This window comes from Megascapheus bottae, chromosome 7 (genome assembly GCF_031878675.1).
Source record: "Megascapheus bottae isolate mThoBot1 chromosome 7, mThoBot2.hap1, whole genome shotgun sequence".
NCBI lineage: Eukaryota > Metazoa > Chordata > Mammalia > Rodentia > Geomyidae > Megascapheus > Megascapheus bottae.
Window position 1 is genome coordinate 35,989,876 of NC_143515.1, and position 9,592 is coordinate 35,999,467.

A 9,592-nucleotide genomic window follows, 5' to 3' on the forward strand; every position below is an offset into this window, starting at 1 on the left:
ATCTTAGCTACTCTGGAGGCTGAGATCTGAGGATGACCGTTTGAAGCCTGGGCAGGAAAATCCATGAGATTCTTATCTCCAATTAACCACCATGATGCTGTGGATCAAGTGATAGAGTATCCAGATATTGGGTTCAAGGCATAGGACTGGTACCTCCACCCTCACCCCCAGCAAAAAAAAAAAAAAAAAAGGTAGGCCAGACAGCTCATATCTACAGTCCTAGCTACTCGGGAATCCGGGATCTAAAGATCATGGTTCAAAGCCTGCCAAACCAGAAAAATCATATTCCATCCCCAAAAATAACAAGCAAAAAGCCAGTTGGGGGTATAGCTTAGATGGTTGAGACCCAGCCAGACAAGCAAGCAATCTGAGCAAGTATGAGGTCCTAAGTTCAAACCCTGGTATTGTTGAATAAAAAAAAAAAAGTGAAAAAAATAAGTGATTCTGGTTTTGAAATGGTCTCTGACTAAGTAGCCTTCATTATAAATGCACATAACTTCTCATTGAAAAACAGGTTCTTCTTTTGCAGTCCAAATTGATCCCTAACTCATGAATTTCCTGCTTCATCCTCCTGAGTGCTGGGATTGAAGGTATGTACCATTGGATCTGGCCCATAAAACAATCAGAAAGCCAAAACTGGAAGTTTGGCTCAAGTGACAGCCATAATCAAAAAAACCAAGCAAGAGCAAGAGGTCTGGAGTTCAACCCCAGAACCAGCACACACACACACATACAGAGACACACACGTTCAACATAAACAAATAAGTAAATAAGCTAGCACCAGAGGCTCATGCCTATAATCCTAGCTACTCAGGCTGAGATCTGAAAGAAGCAGTTTGAAGTTAGCTTGGACAGGAAAGTCCATGTGAGTCTTAATCTCCAGTTAACCACCAGAAAACAGAAGTAATGCTATAGCTCAGAGTGGTAGAGCAGTAGTCTTAATTGAAAAAAAGCTTAAGGACAGAGCTCAGCCCCTGAATTCAAGCCCAATACTGACAAAAAAAAAAAAGTAAAATAAAAAAATGGAAATCTATTCTGTGTAAAAACAAAATTCTTTTTCCAGCAGAGAATGCAGAGTTCTTGGGTGATACTCTTCTTTTATATTCTGTAACCTAAGTACCATGATTTAAAGTTAACAAAATTTCAGTACTAATGTAAAGACAGTATATTTTAAGTTATTTGTAAGAGTTGGGAAGGAACAGAACAGATACTTGACTATTTATGTATTTCTACACATACATATATATATACAAACATTTAAAACAGGGAATATAGATGACAGTGTATAGTCTTCATTTCTATAAGTGGCCACATACTTTTGGCTGTTATTTACAATGTCTCCTTCCACTCCACATCCTATATTTGCTTTGCCTTCAGTAAGTAACTCAGCTGTCATTATTATTATCTTTTTTGGGGGGGGCTTGGGCTCAGGTGCTGAGCCCTGTCCTTGGACTTTCTCAAGGCTAGAGCTCTACCACTTGAGCCTCAGCACCACTCTGACTTTTTTCTATGTATGTGGTATCAAGGAATCGAACCCGGGCCTTTATGCATGCTAGGCAAGCACTCTACCACTAGGACAAACTCCCAGCCCCTGTCATTATTTTTTTATTTAATTTTTAGGTGTTTTTTTTTTTTTTTTGCCAGTCCTGGGAAGTCAGGGCCTGGGCATTGTCCTTGGGCTTTCTCGAGGCTAGGGCCCCTACAACTTGAGCTACAGCATCATTTGCAGCTTTTTTTCTATGTATGTGGTACCGAGGAATCAAACCTGGGTCTTCATGCATGTTAGTCAAGCACTCTACAACTAGTCTAAACTCTTGGCCCTCTGCTGTCATTCTTATGTGATGGGGTACTCTGGCTTCAGGGTTCATTCTTGGAGGGTCTGAACTATCTCTGATCCTTCCTGGATTGGACTGTTTCCCATTGGTTCTAATTATAGAGGTATAAAGAAACATCTAGTAATCCAGACACACTGTTTCCTATCTTCATTATGAAGTAGAAACCCAATTTATCCATTTTAATCAGGATCATTCATACCATCCAACACTATAAGTCCCTTCTTTGCCTTTTTTGATCTTGATTGAGAGACATAAGAAACTCAAAATAGAAAGCAGTCTGGCCTAGTTCACTGAAGTCATTGTTGTGTTTACTTTTCCTCCCCTTTGGAACTCAGGACTGTAGGCCAGAAGAGCATGAGATCACAGGAAGCAACAATTTTGCTACTGGGTCACTAGGAAAATAGTATTACCACTCCTTTTTTTTTTGTGGGTCATGGAGTTTGAACTTGGCCTGTGGCCTATGCATTGTCCCTGAGCTCTTCAGCTCAAGGCTACCACCTTACCCTGAAGCCAGGCCCCACTTCCCATTTTCTAGAGGTTAATTGGAGAGAAGTCTCTGGTCCTTTTGTGCCAGGGCTGGCTTTGAACCTTGATCCTCAGATCCCAGCCTCCTAAGTATCTAGGATTATAGGCATGAGCCACTGGGCAGGCGGCCTAGTATTGGCACTCCTTAAAAGAACCACCATCCCTCCCCAGGCCTGTGAGAGAAAGCATCATATATTGGGCACTGATTCAGAGCACATATAGCCTTCAGAAGAACCTTGCCCTGGCCTTGAAAGACACTGTGCCTCTCCTATACTGCAGCCAAGTTTTCAAAATATATGAAACCAGCAGCTTCAGGAGAGAGGGAGCCATAGCTCTGTGAATGCAGTGAGCACAGGCCCACCACTGCACTTCATTTGCTGGGAGGTGAGTTACATAATCAGAAGCAGGGCTGTGTGTGGAATACTGCGATGGTGAATTGAACACTCTTTAAGTGTTCACTAGGTATTGGATGATTATTCCTGGGGAATGGTGCCATAGTAAGAATTCAGTGTTGCTGGCACATTGGACACTCAGCAGTGGCTGAGCCCATATGCTGCATATCCTGTATCTTCATCACCATGGTAACTTTGTATGTGAACTCATCAGGCAATGATAGGAATGTGTGGCAAAGAGGCTGTCTGGTATACATAGAACATGTCGTCCTATCTGCTGGATTATAAAAATCCTATGCTGAAGTCGCTCTCGAGTGAGAGTCACATGAGACACAAATATCTCCACATGTTTTTGCCCTGCTGGAGTAACCTACCTCAAATCCTAAGAGGCTTTCTAGTGCAGTGGTAGCCAAATGTAAAGATTTATCCTTTTCCTCAGAAAGGATAGCTTGCTGCATCCTGTGTCCTGTATCATTGAACCCCTAGAAATGCCACAGAGGTAGAAGACTTCTGAATTTTTTTCAGGTTTTCTTCCCATCCTCTTACATTCAAATTTCCCACTAAGAATTCTAGTGAGTTCTTGCATCACACTTTCAAGGTCCATTAAGATAATGGACCAGTGTGCTATCTTGTGAGAGAAAGGGCAATCAGAATCCCTGTAAACTTAGTTATGACATAAGGTTGGAGATTAGATTTACTCCTAAGAGAAGATAATGACTTTGCCAACTGAAAGTATGCTTTCTTGGGAGGCTAAATCCAAATTAATGTTCAATGTCAACCCAGGAAAGAAAAGCCTATGAGATTCCATCTCCAAAATAACCAGCAAAGAAAGATAGGTTGGACATGTGGCTCAAGTGGTGGAGTGTGCCCACTTTGAGACCATGAATAACCAATAATAATAAAAATAATAATAAACACATTTCTCATGGTCCAACTTCTTACTTTGCATGTAGGTGGCAGCAGTTCCTACTTTGAGTTTACAGAGATTGCTCACAGAGCTCTTCAAGAATGCTGAGGCTCCTCTCTCACATAATGATTTCCCACAATCATGGCAAGAGGTATATCTTCTGAATTCTTTAAGACAAGTGAATAGATCTTTAATTCATGGGGTTGGTGATTTAGATCAATGGAAATACCAAATACAAGGCTCTGAGTTTGGTTGTCAGAGAGAAATAGGGACAGAGGAGGATAGAGAGAGAAATTCACTCTAACCTAATTTCCTTATGTCTTTGAATCTTTTGAAACTGTCCCTCTACAGTAATTCAAAGCAAGTCCAGGATTTCAGCTCTCTGACTGTGGGCCTGTGGCTTCAGGTCAGCAACCATTTTAAACAAATGTTTATCTCCCCAACTTGCATCATTAGAGTCCATATCCATAAACTTAGTCACCCATATCTTATACCCTTAATATTTTCACACATCAGGGTCTTCTTACATCCCCTTTTCTAATTTTCAGAATTCTTTCTGGTTAGTGTTCTTAGTTTAACAGACATCTGTAAAAATGGATACTCACTAACTTTGAAGGACATGAGAGCTAGCCACCTATGGCCCATGTCTGTAATTTTAGCTACTAAGGAAGCTGATGTCAAAGGATTGATGCCAGCCCAGGTAGGAAAGTCTGTGAGACTTTTCTCTCCAGTTAACAAGCAAAAAGCCAGAAGTAGAACTGACTCAAGCGATAAGAATGCTGCTTGGAGTAAAAAAAAAAACCCTCAGTATAAGCCCTAGTCTGGGCACAAAACAAAGATAATTATGAATATGGATAAAGTTTGCTTTCCTCACTAACTTCCAACTTCTTCCACATCTCAACTGCCTTTGTATCACCATACTAAATTTGACACTTGCACATTTCTTTCTTGTTAACATATCAACCAGTGTGGTCTTCCAGGTCTTCCTCCTGATTTCCCGATTATCTTTATCTCATCCCAATCAAAACTCCAGTTTACCAGTAAGGTTTTCTCAATTATTAATCAAATAGAAAATTGCCATATAATCAAGTCTCTACTATTAAACTATATACAATATTAATAGCAGGTAAAGTGATGAGCAGAGTGTGGAAGTCATTTTTTCTTTCATTCCTGGGGCAGGGCCTTAGTGCTGTCCCTGAGCTTTTTCATTCAAGGTTAGTGCTCTACTACTTTGAGGCATAGCATCCATCACTTCTAATTTTTCTGGTGGTTAATTGGAGATAAGAGTCAGTCATAGACTTTCCTGCCCAGGCTGCTTTTGAACCATGATCCTCAAATCTCAGCCTCCTGAGTAGCTAGGATGGGATTACAGGCATGAGTCACTGGCACCCTGTTGGAAGTCATTTTTGACATAGGAATTTTGTAGGTACTTATCTACGTGTGTGTGTGTGTGTGTGTGTGTGTGTGTGTGTGTGTGTGTGTGTGGTGTGCATGTGTGCATGCATGTATGTGCTGGTACTGGGGCTTGAACTCATAGCTTGGGTGCTGTCCTTTAGCTTTTTCACTTGAGGCTGGCTTTTTTTTACCACTCAAGCCACACTTTTTGGTGGTTAATTGGAAATGAGTCTCCACCATCTTCAGACTATGCTAGGATTACAGATGTGAACCACCAGTACCCAGCAGTCTTCCTCTCTTTCTCTCTATCTCGGTCTGTCTGTCTCTGTCTCTCTGTATCTGTCTGTCAAGCTTCAACCATTTATCATCTGTCCCTACTCTCACCCTCTCTTTATTCCCTCAGAGCTCAGGTTTTTTTTTTAATTTAATTTATTACAAAAGAGATTTAATCAACAAAGACCAAAGTCCATGTCATCATTAGACCCCTCAATCTTCTTTGCTCTTACTTTTGTCTCCTTAGCTGGGCCAGCAGAAGAGGAAAAGACAGAACCTCCTACTAGTGCCATAAGACTGCTGGAGCAGGCCTGCCAACACCTACATTGTATGTGAGGCTTTGGATGTTGACCTTGGCCAGGACAAATAAGTCAGGCCGAAGAAATACATTTCTGGGCTGACACTTTATAACAGTGCTAGACACCTGATGAAGTGAAGGCTTCACTTTGTTGCAGCCTTAGCTTTCTTAGAAACCCCAAATCATTGGTGACAACTGAAGAAAAACCCTGGCTCCTTTTTCACTGCTTCATTCTAATGGAGCACTGTGCATAGAGTTGAAGTTAGGGATGCACCTATAATCCTAGCACTCTACAGGATGAGGCAGGAGATTGTGAGTTTGGGACCAACATGGACTACATAGTAAGACTTTATCTCTATAACAAAATGAACCACAATAAACCTAAAATGTAAAGATGTCAAAGACTGAGATGGTATTATTTTTCAGATGGCACTGATAAAATTGGTGTGAGTGAGGTCATGAAGAGTTGTGTGCATTCATAGGAGTGTGGGGCTTTACCTTTGCAGGTGAAGGGTATGCCAAGAGCAGGGAGACAATGATGAGATTTGTATTTCATTCACCTCCTGTAAAGATGTTTAGAATGAACTGTCATAGTGGTGGGACCAAAGGACTTTAATGGAAGGGAGAGCCCTGATGGGTACCTTTTGTTCTTATCTTCATGATTCCTACTTGTAGATCTCAGGAGCTCAACTTAATTATTTTCCTTTGATACTTGCTGCTATCATTTCTGTCCCTTGGGTAAATTTTCTATAAAATTCCTTAAAAATTGGCACATATTTTCATTATACACAGGCCTTTCATATTTTAATAATTCTACTGCTAATTGTTGGAACTCAGATAAGGGTTAACCAAAATGACAAACATGGGAATATTTTTTTTAATCTTAAAAAGAGAGTATGTGTAGTTCATATCTTGTAGTACATGTAGTGCATCCTAGTTTTATGGGAGGCAAAGTTAGGAGGATCATTGTTTGAGTCTGACTAGGGCAGAATGTAAGACCCTATCCCCAAAGAAACTAAAGCAAGAAGGGCAAAGGGTGTGGCTAAAGCAGTAGAGCACTTGCCTAGCAAATGTGAGGACCTGAGTTCAAACCCTAGTACTGCAAAACAAATCTATGATGATTTTGAAATGACAACTAGAAGCCCTGATGGCCTTCAGCAGGTGATACTGTACATCCAGGAGGACAGAACCATCAGAGTTCATGGGCCTAAATATGTGAATATAGAAGTGGACTTACGGGGTAGAGGGGAGGGTAATGGGGACCAAGACATGTGAAAGGGTATCAATATATGTGAATTAATGCACCTCCTATCTGGCAAATATCATGTAACCCTTTTATTAATTACAATAAAAAAAAGAAGTGGACTTACATAAAGAGATGGTGAACAAGGCTCTCTTACAATTATTCTTACCTGTCTAGGTGCCTGTGGCTTATACCTGTGATCCTAGCTACTCAGGGGGCTAAGATCTGAGAAATTGAGGTTCAAAGCCAGTCCAGGCAAGAAAGTCTAGTGAGACTCTTATCTACAATTAGCACCAAAAAAGGCAGAAGTGGAGCTGTGGCTCAAGTAGTAGAGTGCTAGCCTTGAGCACAAAAAGTCAGGGACAGCACCCAGGTCTTCATTTCAAGCCTCAGGACTGGCAGAAAACACACACACACACACACACACACACACACACACACACACACACACACACACTTTTCTCCCTCTTTCTCTCTTGGTCTGCTCACTTTCATCCCTCTCTTCTTTCCCTCGTTCACTCCTTCCTTTCCTTCTGTTTATGATATTTGTTCAGAACTTTTTGATTAAGAGAAGTTTTCTATTTCCTCAGTTGTCCAAATTAGTCTCAGATGTTGCCTTTCCTTCACAGATGATTTATTTTCTCTTCCAGGCTTTAATCTTAAAGGCCCAGCTAAGACAGAATTGTGTACAAATGAGGCCCAGGCAAAGTGCTACCCTATCAGTATCTTTATTGGCACATAGTTACAAAGGGTTCTTTGTTGTAGTGGATTAATGAGGTTGTTCAAAGCTGGGATGGGAAAATATTGGTCTTTAAAATTTCTTTCAATATGAGTGCAGGTGGTTCATGACTATAATCCTAGCTTCTCAAGAAATCAAAACCAGAAGACCATGGTTTGAAGCTATATGTAGTCTTTAAGACAATCACTGAACTGGAGTGCTAGAGCACCAGCTGTGAGCAAGGAAGTATATCAAAAGTATTACATTCTGAGTTCAAGCCATGGTAGTAGCACCCCAAAAAAAGTTTCTTTCTTTCAAGTAGTGCTTAAGTATCTTTCAAAACAGTGGTAGAGAGGTTTTAGACAAGTAGATAAGCCATTGTGAAAGGATGGCAGACAGAAGAAGAAAGCAAAGGGCTCCAACAGGTTACTGTAGTTGGAGCAGAGGGCTTTGGTAGTATTGCTGGCATTTTCTTGTAGGTCTTCCTAGGTTTGTTGCCAGTGAACAAAGGTATTGCATAAGCATTCAAACCATACCTTAAAACCCTTCTGCATTATCACCCAAGTCTGACCAGAACTTGTCTCTTAGGACCTGTTTTAAGGCATGGTATATAACAAAGGGCTTTTTAATTGGTTGTGTGACATTTCCCAATCTCTTTGAAATGAATGGTGAAAGAACTCCCTCCCCCCACAAGCAAAACAAAACAAAATACTGAGAGTCATTTGCTCTTATAAACAACCTTGGAAGGTCAATTCTGCCAAAATATAACTGGCTTTTTCCACTCTCTCAAAAATTGTTATGATCCTTTTTGTGTGTGTGGCTGGTGTCTATGAAGTGTTATCTATAGATTCATTCTTTCCTCAAGACACATACAGCTTTGTGGGAACTTATTTTTATAAAAAATGATAAACCATAAAGACATATTATATTAAGAGGGCCAGCTTCTATGGAAGAAATGACTTTTCTGAAAAGGTAGCATAAACAGAGATGGGGACTCTAGGCAGAGAAACCAAAATGTATTTTGATTTAGCTTCTTGGCTTAGAGAACGTCTGATTAGCCTGTGGGAGTGTGTCCAGCAGTTGGATAGGAAGGAACCCTAAGGTGTAGGATGAGGTTAGAACACGTGTCTCAATGAGGGTGTAACCCCAGGATTTCTGTGTGCCCTTGATAGAGGTCCCACAACTACATTTAATTGAAGATGCAAGTTACATCTTCCTGGAGGCAGATGCGCAGATAATAAGTTCACAGAACCATCTTTCCTCTTTAACCAAGTCTCGCTTGGCAGAAATGATGAATTAATTCACAGAACTGTGATTCGTGAGTCAAACATATGGATAGGCAATTTCAGCCTTCCAGAAGGGCCATCAGAGGCTGACTGGCCAGCTGAAGTCCGGTGCAGTATTGAGACAGTTTATCCTCATTCCTTTGCTCCTTCACCGCAGCTGGGGGGGGGGGGAGGGGAGAGGCAATGGATGGAGTGAGGAAGGCTATTAGAGGCCGAATACACTGTGTGGAGCTTCATTAAGTAGACTGTTGAGTGGCCGGTCACCAGAAGGCTGAGCTGAGCGCGAATGGCGCTTGGCTGTCAAGAATTCTGGTCCCTGTCTCCCTGACCTTGCCTAATCCTGTGCTGTTTTTCCTCAGCCTTAAGTTCCTTTTGCGTCCTGCCTTGAATGTTCAGGTTCGCTGGTGAAAGCCTCTTTCTTTGGGCAAGCTATTTGCCGTGCTAACATTTCCATCCTCCCGTAGTTTCCCCACGCCCCCCTTCCTTCATGTCCTGGTGTGCTTGTCTCGAAGCGGGCGGCTCCAGGAACCCCAGACGGATGCAGCCAGCAGCCGCTGCCACGTCTCCACCGCCGTAGACTAGCGCCTGCGTGGGCCCAGGGGGCGGGGCGGCGCGGCGCGGAGAGGCGGGACCTAGCGTGACTGGTGTGGACACGGCCCAATGGGGCTCGCCGGCGGCGGCGCGCTGCGCGCCGGGGGGCGGGGCCGGCGGCGGTTGGGG

At 42.2% G+C, this 9,592-nt stretch overlaps 1 long non-coding RNA gene across 1 annotated transcript; it reads left to right on the forward strand.

Moving 5' to 3' along the window:
* Window positions 1-96: 96 nt before the first annotated feature.
* Window positions 97-6,857, forward strand: LOC150060629 (uncharacterized). Its single transcript, XR_016536240.1, has 3 exons — window positions 97-590; window positions 2,532-2,744; window positions 5,575-6,857. It is a non-coding gene; the product is annotated as an uncharacterized LOC150060629 (long non-coding RNA).
* Window positions 6,858-9,592: the final 2,735 nt, after the last annotated feature.